This window comes from Mytilus californianus, unplaced genomic scaffold, assembly GCF_021869535.1.
Source record: "Mytilus californianus isolate M0D057914Y unplaced genomic scaffold, xbMytCali1.0.p SCAF_4, whole genome shotgun sequence".
In the NCBI taxonomy this organism is placed as follows: domain Eukaryota; kingdom Metazoa; phylum Mollusca; class Bivalvia; order Mytilida; family Mytilidae; genus Mytilus; species Mytilus californianus.
Window position 1 is genome coordinate 87814583 of NW_026262690.1, and position 15352 is coordinate 87829934.

Genomic DNA, 15352 nt, shown 5'->3' on the forward strand with positions numbered 1-15352 from the left:
ACATTGTTATCATCTACCCACTGAGCTAATCTATAGTTCAGTATATTACAGTACAATTTGTAAGACACTGATGCAAGGGCGATCCCTCTATAACAAAGGGGGGTCTCTGGCGTCTGACATGTTAGATTTAGGAATAGGATTTATAATACATCAATACTTTTAATAGGATATCAACAGGATTCATTAGACTATACTTAACGACACTATCTAATTAAGTGGATTAACCATGTTAGCTATCAGTGATTTTGCAGATCCATTTAACCAAAAGTTTTAATGAAGCAGAAATTTATATTTGAAATTTTATTTTCACTTGTGCTTAAATTTAGAACATAAATTAAGTTTGTCCAATTTTCAATTTCCATCCATCAAACTGTCAAATACAATTTAATTTTGATACAGTAAATTTCCAAAATAGATTTAAAAATTATAAATTATAAAGTTTAAATATTATATATTCACAGTTCAAATGTTCATGCACTAATATTGTTTCTTTTTCAATGACAATAAAATACCAAATGTATATCATTTCAGAATTACATTGACAGTTCCCTTTGAATGAAAAAAACCATATCCTGAAGACAGAAACCACTGATTCCTCTGTAGAAAAAAAAAGAAACACCTCAATAAGAACTACCTCAGCAACTCCAAAACCCACTATGTTAAATGTTAGTGAAGATATTACCATGCAAGCAAAATGTACTTCTGAAATGATAATTTGATATTTGCTTAGTCCACAACAAAACTTTTAAGATATACATTAAAGGGTGCATGAACTAAACCATAAGTTAAAGTAAATTTTGTTTGTGTTAATTTGAAATTGAATTTTTTAATTTAAATATATTAAACAAAACTGCATATACATTTTTCTTTTTATCTTACAAAAGCAATGATAGATATAACAGGAAAAAGTATTTCACAAAATTGGGTGTTCTGATTTGGTTACTCAAAAGATGATGCAAAAAGGAAAATACAGAATATTTACAGACTATTCTAATTTATTCATATGTAGATATGGTAACTTGTCAAATTTGAAGATAGTTTCTATTTTAAAATCTTATTCAAAGCTGGCATTATTTACAACCAACAAATGATCTTTTGGCTATACTATAATACAACTGAAGTTGCTGGCAAACCCAAACTATCTGATGTAAATACATTTTGAACTTGAATTTCAAACAATCTAAATAAAGACATATTGTTCCAATTACTTAATAAAATTTAAGGTAAATAAGTAAATATCGAAATTGACAATCTACTTCCTTTAATATGAATATTGAAAAAGAGGTTTACAATACATTCGTAATTATGAATGTTATATCATTGTAGACATATTGAGGGCACTTGGCAAATTCTCATCTGATATTTTGAACTTTAAAGAATTTATAAACTATAAATCTATAAACTATAATATTATTTATCCTCTAAAGAATTAAACTGTCTCTTCACGATTCTCCATGTAACATCTTCTGCTGCCATGCTGCACCTTATACTATTGAAATATCATATTGCTGCCATGCTGCACCTTCTACTACTGAAATATCATATAAGTAGCATCTGTAAAAAAAACAATTCAGAAAATTAATGTGATGCATGTTTTATGTCAAATCCTAAATTGGAGACTAGTATATTTACAATTACTTTACATTCTTATGAAAAATATACCTCAGTACAGTAAATATTTGAATAAAAGAAATGTTAGACAAATTTGTAATAAAATTTCAAACTGTTGTTCAAGGGGAAAACTGATTTTTGTTACCTAACACATATAAAAAGAGTTAAAAAGTACAATTATAATGACCAAATACTTACATGATATGTATCTTTGTGTGCTATGTACCATGAAAGCATCTTCATTGTCAAGGAGTGTAACATATCTAGTCTGTATCTAACAAAAACAAAAATTCTAAATCAGTATCAGCTTTAAATAGAGAATATTGATTGTTGCAATTAATTCAAAATTAATAAGATGCATTTTTATGACAAATCCTAATTTGAAGACAAGTATATAAACAATTTCTATACATTATCATTAAACTTATCTTCATAAGAGTATACATTTGAATAAAAGAAATTTTAAACCAATTTGTAATCAAATCTAATGTAAGCTGTTGTTCCAGGGAAAACTGATTTGTTACCTGAAAACCATATAAACATAGTTTAAGGAACAATTAAAAATACCAAATACTTACATGCTATGTATCCAGAGGAGTGATCAATCTACCATGAAACCATCTTCATTGTCTAGGAGTGTAACATATTTAGGCTGTATCTGAAAATATCAAAATCTAGTTTAAAATGTCATTTCCAATCTTAGATTATAGCTGAGTGCCGATTCCAAAAATATATGGTTTCTATACACTTTTGTCCGCAATAAGGGAGATAATTTGTTACTTTCGGTTTAAAAAATATTACTTCTGGTATAATGATGATAGGTTACTTAGACACGGATTCCAAAAATATATGGTTCTATATACTTTTACATAAATAAGTAAAGAAAATAGCTACTTCCGGTTCACACAAAGTCACTTCTGGTTGGCTTTTTCAAGGTCATATATCTTGCAACTAAATGCAAGAAGTCCTATGGCTCTATCGTTTATAAAAATAAAGTTAATGCTAGTCAAAATATAGAACGTCAAATTTACCTATGACCTTGACCTATATTTTAAAGTCATAAAGTAAGGACCTCAAATAAAAAACCCTAGGTCTATACTATATATGGTTAATGAGTAATATCACCATACAGCTAGTTTTAAATATGAGAGGGGAAGAAACTCCCATTTTATGTCAGGGTACGCGTTCAACCAAAAATCATGTGTTACGACAGTTTGCATATAACAATTTAGTAAAAATATTTTGTCAATATCTTATACGGCCTCTGATAAGAAATAAGCCAAAATAAAAATTTAGAAGATGACCTTGACCTAAATTTTCTTTAAGTTGACCAATGACCTCAAACCAAAACACCCTAGGTCTCTATCATTTATGGTTTACAAGTTACAAATACATATCACTTATTTCAAATACATAAGGGGGAATAACTCTCATATGGAGTCTTCGCAACGCTTCAGTCAAAATGAAACGTAACATCCAGGATATAACGAGTAATTTGAAAAAATAAATTAGTCGGTTTCTTCTAAGGTTGCGAAGAATAAGAAATATCAAGAAAAACAGTGTTCGGGGAGATAACTCTTACATAGAAAAGTATTCGGTTAAGCAGTGTCAGTTTCAAGAGCGTATAAACTGTTTGATATCATATACCAAATATCTAAGCGACATCTTGCAAAACAACCAAACAGTGAAGGAAAAAAATTAGGCGGAAGAAAAAACAAATTATAATAATCACAACAAAAGCATTAAGTCTTTTCACGGAAAAGTGGAAAGACTTTACCAGCTTCAAATAGAGACTATTGGCTGTTGCAATCAATTATAAATAAATGTCACTCATATTTTATGTCAAATCCTAAATTGGACTCGAAGTATATTTACAATTACTATGCATTCATGTTAAAATTTACTTCAATAGACTATAAATTTGAACAAAAAAAAAAATATGTACACTAATTTGAAATAAAATTTTATTTTAGCTGTTGTTCCAGGGAAAACTGATATTTATTACCCAACACATATAAAGTCTAAAGTACAATTGTAATGACTAAATACTTACATGTTAAACATCCTAATGTGCCATCTACCATGAAACCATCTACATTGTGTGGGAGTGGAACATATCTGGGCTGTATGTGTTACAAAAGAAAAAATTTAAATTAGCATCAGCTTTAGATAAAGAATATTTAATGGCTGTTGAAAAAATTAAAAAATTAATGTGATTCACGTTTTATGTTAAATCTTAAATTACGGACAATTAATTTACAATTACTCTTTCATTCTTATTAAAATATACCACATTTGAAATTCGAATAAAAGATATTTTAGACCAATTTGTAATAAAATTTTAAGCTATTGTTTCAGTGAAAACAGATTTTTATTGACTTCCAAATATTAACATAGTTTTAAGTACAATTGTAATTACCAAATACTTACATGTTGACTCTTCCTATGTGCCATGAATCCATCTTCTTCTGTCTAGGAGTGCAACATATTTAGGCTGTATCTTTAACAAAAACTATCACTTAATATCAGCTTGAGAGTCTATTTGCTGTTGCAATTTTTTCAGAATTTAATCTTTTGCATGTTGGACAAGAATATTTATAATTACTATACATTCCATTAAGAATATATTTCAATAGAATGTAAATTTGAAAAAAATATTTTTAGACCAATTTGTAATAAAGTTTCAAATTGGTTGATAATGAAATGGAGCCAGACAAAAAACTAAATACATTTCACCATAAACACAAGTTTTCATCATACTATGTAATCAGCTCTGTTGGGGGATCTGTTTTCACGAGATTAGCGCCCATTAAATTCATCAATGTTATATCAAAATCTAAAGTTTGCTCTCTGCAGAGGTCTGCTTTTACGAGACCCATTTTAACATAAAGCATCTTTTTGTCAAACTGTTCAGGAAAAAAATGGATTTTTATTACCTAACAAACATAAACATAGTTTTAAGAAAAATTGTAATGACCAAATACCTACATGTGCAACATCTTAATGTGCTATCTACAATGACAGCATCTTTCATGGTATAGGAGTGTTACATATTTAGGCTGTATAATCTGTAACAAAAACAAAAATTATAAATTAAGTTTCCGCTTTAAATCCAGACTTTTTGCTGTTGCAATCAATTCAGAAAATAATGTGATGCATGTTTTATGTTAAATCCCAAAAAGTATAAAAACAATTACTATACATTCTTATCAAAATATTCAGCATTAGAGTATAAATTTGAATGAAAGAAATTTTAGCCCAATTTGTTATAAAGCTTCAATCTGTGGTTTCAGAAAAAAACCAATTTTTATTACCTAACAAATATAAATATTGTTTTAAGAAAAAATTGTAATGACCAAATACCTACATGTGACTATTCCTAATGTGCATCTACAATGGAAGCATCTTTCATGGCATAGGAGTCTTACATATTTAGGCTATCTGCAACGAAAAAAAAAAAAATATACATTAATTTCAGCTTTTAATCCAGACTATTTGCTGTTGCAATCAATTCAGAACTTAATGTGATGCATGTTTTATGTCAAATCCTTCATTGGAGACAAGAATTTTTACAATCACCATACAAAACCAAGAGTTCCAAATGGTAAAGTTGAAATCATCACTTCGTGTTCCTTATGTCGTAACTACAATCCCATTCCCTTTTCACGAATGTGACCTACCGAATTAAGACTATTTACCAGCTTTGTTATAACATGAGCAACACGGCGGGTGCCACATGTGGAGCAGAATCTGCTTACCCTTCCGGAGCACCTGAGATCACACCCCGTTTTTGGTACGGTTCGTGTTGCTGTTGTGCCCCTATTTGTGACATGTTTACCTATTGTGTCGGTTTGTTTTGTTCACACATCACTGTCAATATAATGGAATTTGATGAGACTGTCATACAAGCGAGAAGTTTAGCTAACTTTAAAACCAGGTTTAATCCACCATTTTCTACATAAGAAAATGCCTGTACAAAGTCAGGAATATAACAGTTGTTATCCATTCATTTGATGTGTTTGAGCTTTTGCTTTTGCCATTTGATTAGGGCTTTCCGTTTTGAATTCTTATTAAAATATATCTCATTACAGTGAATATTTCAATAAATGAAATGTAGGACCAATTTGTAATAAAATTTCAAGCTGTTGTTCCAGGAAAAACTGATTTTTATTACCTAACAAATATAAACATAGTTTTTAAGAACAATTGTTATGAATAAATACTTACATGTGACTAATCCTAATATGCTATCTGCAATGGAAGCATCTTTCATGGTATAGGAGTCTTACATATTTAGGCTATCTGTAACAAAAACATATATTTGAAATTAGTTACAGCTTCAAAATTAAAGCTATTTGCTGTTGCAATCAATTCAAAAATTAATGTGATGCGTGTTTTATGTCAAATCCTAAATTGGAGACGTATATCTACAATACCTATACATTCTTATTAAAATATACTTCATTAGGATATAAATAAAAATAAAAGAAATTTTAAACCAATTTGTTATAAAGCTTCAATCTGTTGTTTCAGTGAAAACTGATTTTTAATGCCTAACAAATATAAACCTAGTTTAAAGAAAAAAATTGTAATGAATAAATACATACATGTAACTAATCCTAATGTGCTATATACAATGAAACCATCTCATTGTCGAAGAGTAATATATTTAGGCTGTATCTGTATAAAAAACAAAAATTGTAAATTAGTATCAGCTTTAAATAGGGAATATTTGCTATTGCAATCAATTCAGAAATTAATGTGATGCATGTTTTGTCAAATCCTAAATTTGAGACTTAGTATATTTACAATTACTTAACTTATTACAGTAAATATTTGAATAAAAGAAATATTAGACAAATTTGTAATAAAATTTTAAATGGTTGTTCAAGGGGAAAACTGATTTTTGTTACCTTCCACATATAAAAAGATATAAAAGTACAATTATAATGACCAAATACTTACATGATATGTATCTTCGTGTGCTATATACCATGAAAGCATCTTCATTGTCAAGGAGTGTAACATATCTAGTCTGTATCTAACAAAAACAAAAATTCGAAATCAGTATCAGCTTTAAATAGAGAATATTGATTGTTGCAATTAATTCAAAATTAATATGATTCGTTTTTTATGACAAATCCTAATTTGAAGACAAGTATATAAACAATTTCTATACATTATCATTAAACTTATCTTCATAAGAGTATAAATTTGAATAAAAGAAATTTAAAACCAATTTGTAATCAAATCTAATTTAAGCTGTTGTTCCAGGGAAAACTGATTTTTGTTACCTGCAAACCATATAAACATAGTTTAAGGAACAATTAAAAATACCAAATACTTACATGCTATGTCTCCAGATGAGTGATCAATCTACCATGAAACCATCTTCATTGTCTAGGAGTGTAACATATTTAGGCTGTATCTAAAAATATCAAAATCGAGTCTAAAATGTCATTTCCAGTCTTAGATTATAGTGAGTACCGATTCAAAAAAATATATGGTTTCTATACACTTTTGTCCGAAATAAGGGAGATAATTTGATACTTCCGGTTTAGAAAAATATTACTTCTTGTATAATATGATAGGTTACTTGACACGGATTCCAAAAATATATGGTTCTATATACTTTTACATTAAATAAGCACAAAAAATAGCTACTTCCGGTTCACACAAGGTCACTTCTGGTTGGCTTTTTCAAGGTCATATGGCTTGCAACCTAATGCAAGAAGTTCTTTGGCTCTATCATTTATAAAAATAAAGTTAATGCTAAGGTCAAAATCTAGAACGTCAAATTTACCTATGCCCTTGACCTATATTTCAAGTTCATAAAGGACCTCAAATAAAAAACCCTAGGTCTCTACTAAATATGGTTAATGAGTAATATCATCATACAACTAGCTTTAAATATGAGAGGGGAAGAAACTCCCATTTCATGTCAACGTACGCGTTCAACCAAAAATCATGTGTTACGACAGTTTGCATATAACAATTTAGTAAAAATATTTTGTCAATATCTTATACGGCCTCTGATAAGAAATAAGTCAAAATAAAAATTAAGAAGAGGACCTTGACCTAAATTTTCTTTAAGTTGACCAATGACCTCAAACCAAAACACCCTAGGTCTCTATCACTTATGGTTTACAAGTTACAAATACATATCACTTATTTCAAATACATAAGGGGGAATAACTCTCATATGGAGTCTTCGCAACGCTTCAGTCAAAATGAAACGTAACATCCAGGATATAACGAGTAATTTGAAAAAATAAATTAGTCGGTTTCTTCTAAGGTTGCGAAGAATAAGAAATATCAAGAAATACAGTGTTCGGGGAGATAACTCTTACATAGAAAAGTATTCGGTTAAGCAGTGTCAGTTTCAAGAGCGTATAAACTGTTTGATATCATATACCAAATATCTAAGCGACATCTTGCAAAACAACCAAACAGTGAAGGAAAAAAATTAGGCGGAAGAAAAAACAAATTATAATAATCACAACAAAAGCATTAAGTCTTTTCACGGAAAAGTGGAAAGACTTTACCAGCTTCAAATAGAGACTATTGGCTGTTGCAATCAATTATAAATAAATGTCACTCATATTTCATGTCAAATCCTAAATTGGACTCGAAGTATATTTACAATTACTACGCATTCATGTTAAAATTTACTTCAATAGACTATAAATTTGAACAAAAAAAAAAATATGTACACTAATTTGAAATAAAATTTTATTTTAGCTGTTGTTCCAGGGAAAACTGATATTTATTAACCAACACATATAAACAGTCTAAAGTACAATTGTAATGACTAAATACTTACATGTTAAACATCCTAATGTGCCATCTACCATGAAACCATCTACATTGTGTGGGAGTGGAACATATCTGGGCTGTATGTGTTACAAAAGAAAAAATTTAAATAAGCATCAGCTTTAGATAGAGAATATTTAATGGCTGTTGAAAAAATTAAAAAATTAATGTGATTCACGTTTTATGTTAAATCTTAAATTACGGACAATTAATTTACAATTACTCTTTCATTCTTATTAAAATATACCACATTTGAAATTCGAATAAAAGATATTTTAGACCAATTTGTAATAAAATTTTAAGCTATTGTTTCAGTGAAAACAGATTTTTATTGACTTCCAAATATTAACATAGTTTTAAGTACAATTGTAATTACCAAATACTTACATGTTGACTCTTCCTATGTGCCATGAATCCATCTTCTTCTGTCTAGGAGTGCAACATATTTAGGCTGTATCTTTAACAAAAACTATCACTTAATATCAGCTTGAGAGTCTATTTGCTGTTGCAATTTTTTCATAATTTAATCTTTTGCATGTTGGACAAGAATATTTATAATTACTATACATTCCATTAAGAATATATTTCAATAGAATGTAAATTTGAAAAAAATATTGTTTGTAATAAAGTTTCAAATTGGTTGATAATGAAATGGAGCCAGACAAAAAACTAAATACATTTCACCATAAACACAAGTTTTCATCATACTATGTAATCAGCTCTGTTGGGGGATCTGTTTTCACGAGATTAGCGCCCATTAAATTCATCAATGTTATATCAAAATCTAAAGTTTGCTCTCTGCAGAGGTCTGCTTTTACGAGACCCATTTTAACATAAAGCATCTTTTTGTCAAACTGTTCAGGAAAAAAATGGATTTTTATTACCTAACAAACATAAACATAGTTTTAAGAAAAATTGTAATGACCAAATACCTACATGTGCAACATCCTAATGTGCTATCTACAATGACAGCATCTTTCATGGTATAGGAGTGTTACATATTTAGGCTGTATAATCTGTAACAAAAACAAAAATTATAAATTAAGTTTCCGCTTTAAATCCAGACTTTTTGCTGTTGCAATCAATTCAGAAAATAATGTGATGCATGTTTTATGTTAAATCCCAAAAAGTATAAAAACAATTACTATACATTCTTATCAAAATATTCAGCATTAGAGTATAAATTTGAATGAAAGAAATTTTAGCCCAATTTGTTATAAAGCTTCAATCTGTGGTTTCAGAAAAAAACCAATTTTTATTACCTAACAAATATAAATATTGTTTTAAGAAAAAATTGTAATGACCAAATACCTACATGTGACTATTCCTAATGTGCATCTACAATGGAAGCATCTTTCATGGCATAGGAGTCTTACATATTTAGGCTATCTGCAACGAAAAAAAAAAAAATATACATTAATTTCAGCTTTTAATCCAGACTATTTGCTGTTGCAATCAATTCAGAACTTAATGTGATGCATGTTTTATGTCAAATCCTTCATTGGAGACAAGAATTTTTACAATCACCATACAAAACCAAGAGTTCCAAATGGTAAAGTTGAAATCATCACTTCGTGTTCCTTATGTCGTAACTACAATCCCATTCCCTTTTCACGAATGTGACCTACCGAATTAAGACTATTTACCAGCTTTGTTATAACATGAGCAACACGGCGGGTGCCACATGTGGAGCAGAATCTGCTTACCCTTCCGGAGCACCTGAGATCACACCCCGTTTTTGGTACGGTTCGTGTTGCTGTTGTGCCCCTATTTGTGACATGTTTACCTATTGTGTCGGTTTGTTTTGTTCACACATCACTGTCAATATAATGGAATTTGATGAGACTGTCATACAAGCGAGAAGTTTAGCTAACTTTAAAACCAGGTTTAATCCACCATTTTCTACATAAGAAAATGCCTGTACAAAGTCAGGAATATAACAGTTGTTATCCATTCATTTGATGTGTTTGAGCTTTTGCTTTTGCCATTTGATTAGGGCTTTCCGTTTTGAATTCTTATTAAAATATATCTCATTACAGTGAATATTTCAATAAATGAAATGTAGGACCAATTTGTAATAAAATTTCAAGCTGTTGTTCCAGGAAAAACTGATTTTTATTACCTAACAAATATAAACATAGTTTTTAAGAACAATTGTTATGAATAAATACTTACATGTGACTAATCCTAATATGCTATCTGCAATGGAAGCATCTTTCATGGTATAGGAGTCTTACATATTTAGGCTATCTGTAACAAAAACATATATTTGAAATTAGTTACAGCTTCAAAATTAAAGCTATTTGCTGTTGCAATCAATTCAAAAATTAATGTGATGCGTGTTTTATGTCAAATCCTAAATTGGAGACGTATATCTACAATACCTATACATTCTTATTAAAATATACTTCATTAGGATATAAATAAAAATAAAAGAAATTTTAAACCAATTTGTTATAAAGCTTCAATCTGTTGTTTCAGTGAAAACTGATTTTTAATGCCTAACAAATATAAACCTAGTTTAAAGAAAAAAATTGTAATGAATAAATACATACATGTAACTAATCCTAATGTGCTATATACAATGAAACCATCTCATTGTCGAAGAGTAATATATTTAGGATATATCTGTATGAAAAACAAAAATTGTAAATTAGTATCAGCTTTAAATAGGGAATATTTGCTATTGCAATCAATTCAGAAATTAATGTGATGCATGTTTTGTCAAATCCTAAATTTGAGACTTAGTATATTTACAATTACTTAACTTATTACAGTAAATATTTGAATAAAAGAAATATTAGACAAATTTGTAATAAAATTTTAAATGGTTGTTCAAGGGGAAAACTGATTTTTGTTACCTTCCACATATAAAAAGATATAAAAGTACAATTATAATGACCAAATACTTACATGATATGTATCTTCGTGTGCTATATACCATGAAAGCATCTTCATTGTCAAGGAGTGTAACATATCTAGTCTGTATCTAACAAAAACAAAAATTCGAAATCAGTATCAGCTTTAAATAGAGAATATTGATTGTTGCAATTAATTCAAAATTAATATGATTCGTTTTTTATGACAAATCCTAATTTGAAGACAAGTATATAAACAATTTCTATACATTATCATTAAACTTATCTTCATAAGAGTATAAATTTGAATAAAAGAAATTTAAAACCAATTTGTAATCAAATCTAATTTAAGCTGTTGTTCCAGGGAAAACTGATTTTTGTTACCTGCAAACCATATAAACATAGTTTAAGGAACAATTAAAAATACCAAATACTTACATGCTATGTCTCCAGATGAGTGATCAATCTACCATGAAACCATCTTCATTGTCTAGGAGTGTAACATATTTAGGCTGTATCTAAAAATATCAAAATCGAGTCTAAAATGTCATTTCCAGTCTTAGATTATAGTGAGTACCGATTCAAAAAAATATATGGTTTCTATACACTTTTGTCCGAAATAAGGGAGATAATTTGATACTTCCGGTTTAGAAAAATATTACTTCTTGTATAATATGATAGGTTACTTGACACGGATTCCAAAAATATATGGTTCTATATACTTTTACATTAAATAAGCACAAAAAATAGCTACTTCCGGTTCACACAAGGTCACTTCTGGTTGGCTTTTTCAAGGTCATATGGCTTGCAACCTAATGCAAGAAGTTCTTTGGCTCTATCATTTATAAAAATAAAGTTAATGCTAAGGTCAAAATCTAGAACGTCAAATTTACCTATGCCCTTGACCTATATTTCAAGTTCATAAAGGACCTCAAATAAAAAACCCTAGGTCTCTACTAAATATGGTTAATGAGTAATATCATCATACAACTAGCTTTAAATATGAGAGGGGAAGAAACTCCCATTTCATGTCAACGTACGCGTTCAACCAAAAATCATGTGTTACGACAGTTTGCATATAACAATTTAGTAAAAATATTTTGTCAATATCTTATACGGCCTCTGATAAGAAATAAGTCAAAATAAAAATTAAGAAGAGGACCTTGACCTAAATTTTCTTTAAGTTGACCAATGACCTCAAACCAAAACACCCTAGGTCTCTATCACTTATGGTTTACAAGTTACAAATACATATCACTTATTTCAAATACATAAGGGGGAATAACTCTCATATGGAGTCTTCGCAACGCTTCAGTCAAAATGAAACGTAACATCCAGGATATAACGAGTAATTTGAAAAAATAAATTAGTCGGTTTCTTCTAAGGTTGCGAAGAATAAGAAATATCAAGAAATACAGTGTTCGGGGAGATAACTCTTACATAGAAAAGTATTCGGTTAAGCAGTGTCAGTTTCAAGAGCGTATAAACTGTTTGATATCATATACCAAATATCTAAGCGACATCTTGCAAAACAACCAAACAGTGAAGGAAAAAAATTAGGCGGAAGAAAAAACAAATTATAATAATCACAACAAAAGCATTAAGTCTTTTCACGGAAAAGTGGAAAGACTTTACCAGCTTCAAATAGAGACTATTGGCTGTTGCAATCAATTATAAATAAATGTCACTCATATTTCATGTCAAATCCTAAATTGGACTCGAAGTATATTTACAATTACTACGCATTCATGTTAAAATTTACTTCAATAGACTATAAATTTGAACAAAAAAAAAAATATGTACACTAATTTGAAATAAAATTTTATTTTAGCTGTTGTTCCAGGGAAAACTGATATTTATTAACCAACACATATAAACAGTCTAAAGTACAATTGTAATGACTAAATACTTACATGTTAAACATCCTAATGTGCCATCTACCATGAAACCATCTACATTGTGTGGGAGTGGAACATATCTGGGCTGTATGTGTTACAAAAGAAAAAATTTAAATAAGCATCAGCTTTAGATAGAGAATATTTAATGGCTGTTGAAAAAATTAAAAAATTAATGTGATTCACGTTTTATGTTAAATCTTAAATTACGGACAATTAATTTACAATTACTCTTTCATTCTTATTAAAATATACCACATTTGAAATTCGAATAAAAGATATTTTAGACCAATTTGTAATAAAATTTTAAGCTATTGTTTCAGTGAAAACAGATTTTTATTGACTTCCAAATATTAACATAGTTTTAAGTACAATTGTAATTACCAAATACTTACATGTTGACTCTTCCTATGTGCCATGAATCCATCTTCTTCTGTCTAGGAGTGCAACATATTTAGGCTGTATCTTTAACAAAAACTATCACTTAATATCAGCTTGAGAGTCTATTTGCTGTTGCAATTTTTTCATAATTTAATCTTTTGCATGTTGGACAAGAATATTTATAATTACTATACATTCCATTAAGAATATATTTCAATAGAATGTAAATTTGAAAAAAATATTGTTTGTAATAAAGTTTCAAATTGGTTGATAATGAAATGGAGCCAGACAAAAAACTAAATACATTTCACCATAAACACAAGTTTTCATCATACTATGTAATCAGCTCTGTTGGGGGATCTGTTTTCACGAGATTAGCGCCCATTAAATTCATCAATGTTATATCAAAATCTAAAGTTTGCTCTCTGCAGAGGTCTGCTTTTACGAGACCCATTTTAACATAAAGCATCTTTTTGTCAAACTGTTCAGGAAAAAAATGGATTTTTATTACCTAACAAACATAAACATAGTTTCAAGAAAAATTGTAATGACCAAATACCTACATGTGCAACATCCTAATGTGCTATCTACAATGACAGCATCTTTCATGGTATAGGAGTGTTACATATTTAGGCTGTATAATCTGTAACAAAAACAAAAATTATAAATTAAGTTTCCGCTTTAAATCCAGACTTTTTGCTGTTGCAATCAATTCAGAAAATAATGTGATGCATGTTTTATGTTAAATCCCAAAAAGTATAAAAACAATTACTATACATTCTTATCAAAATATTCAGCATTAGAGTATAAATTTGAATGAAAGAAATTTTAGCCCAATTTGTTATAAAGCTTCAATCTGTGGTTTCAGAAAAAAACCAATTTTTATTACCTAACAAATATAAATATTGTTTTAAGAAAAAATTGTAATGACCAAATACCTACATGTGACTATTCCTAATGTGCATCTACAATGGAAGCATCTTTCATGGCATAGGAGTCTTACATATTTAGGCTATCTGCAACGAAAAAAAAAAAAATATACATTAATTTCAGCTTTTAATCCAGACTATTTGCTGTTGCAATCAATTCAGAACTTAATGTGATGCATGTTTTATGTCAAATCCTTCATTGGAGACAAGAATTTTTACAATCACCATACAAAACCAAGAGTTCCAAATGGTAAAGTTGAAATCATCACTTCGTGTTCCTTATGTCGTAACTACAATCCCATTCCCTTTTCACGAATGTGACCTACCGAATTAAGACTATTTACCAGCTTTGTTATAACATGAGCAACACGGCGGGTGCCACATGTGGAGCAGAATCTGCTTACCCTTCCGGAGCACCTGAGATCACACCCCGTTTTTGGTACGGTTCGTGTTGCTGTTGTGCCCCTATTTGTGACATGTTTACCTATTGTGTCGGTTTGTTTTGTTCACACATCACTGTCAATATAATGGAATTTGATGAGACTGTCATACAAGCGAGAAGTTTAGCTAACTTTAAAACCAGGTTTAATCCACCATTTTCTACATAAGAAAATGCCTGTACAAAGTCAGGAATATAACAGTTGTTATCCATTCATTTGATGTGTTTGAGCTTTTGCTTTTGCCATTTGATTAGGACTTTCCGTTTTGAATTCTTATTAAAATATATCTCATTACAGTGAATATTTCAATAAATGAAATGTAGGACCAATTTGTAATAAAATTTCAAGCTGTTGTTCCAGGAAAAACTGATTTTTATTACCTAACAAATATAAACATAGTTTTTAAGAACAATTGTTATGAATAA

General features: G+C 29.2%; 1 long non-coding RNA gene across 11 annotated transcripts in view; it reads right to left on the reverse strand.

The window, feature by feature from the left end:
* Positions 1-717: 717 nt before the first annotated feature.
* LOC127738851 (uncharacterized) overlaps positions 718-15352 on the reverse strand; it is a 59874-nt gene continuing 45239 nt past the window's right edge. For 6 of the 11 annotated variants that reach the window (XR_008000179.1, XR_008000180.1, XR_008000178.1 and 3 more), the window contains exons 9-11: positions 2190-2269; positions 1810-1885; positions 718-1554 (exon numbers count right to left, since the gene is read on the reverse strand). This is a non-coding gene — a long non-coding RNA (uncharacterized LOC127738851). The remainder of the gene's footprint in view (positions 1555-1809; positions 1886-2189; positions 2270-15352) is intronic. The other 5 variants (XR_008000183.1, XR_008000188.1, XR_008000181.1 and 2 more) reach the window with 1 other exon arrangement.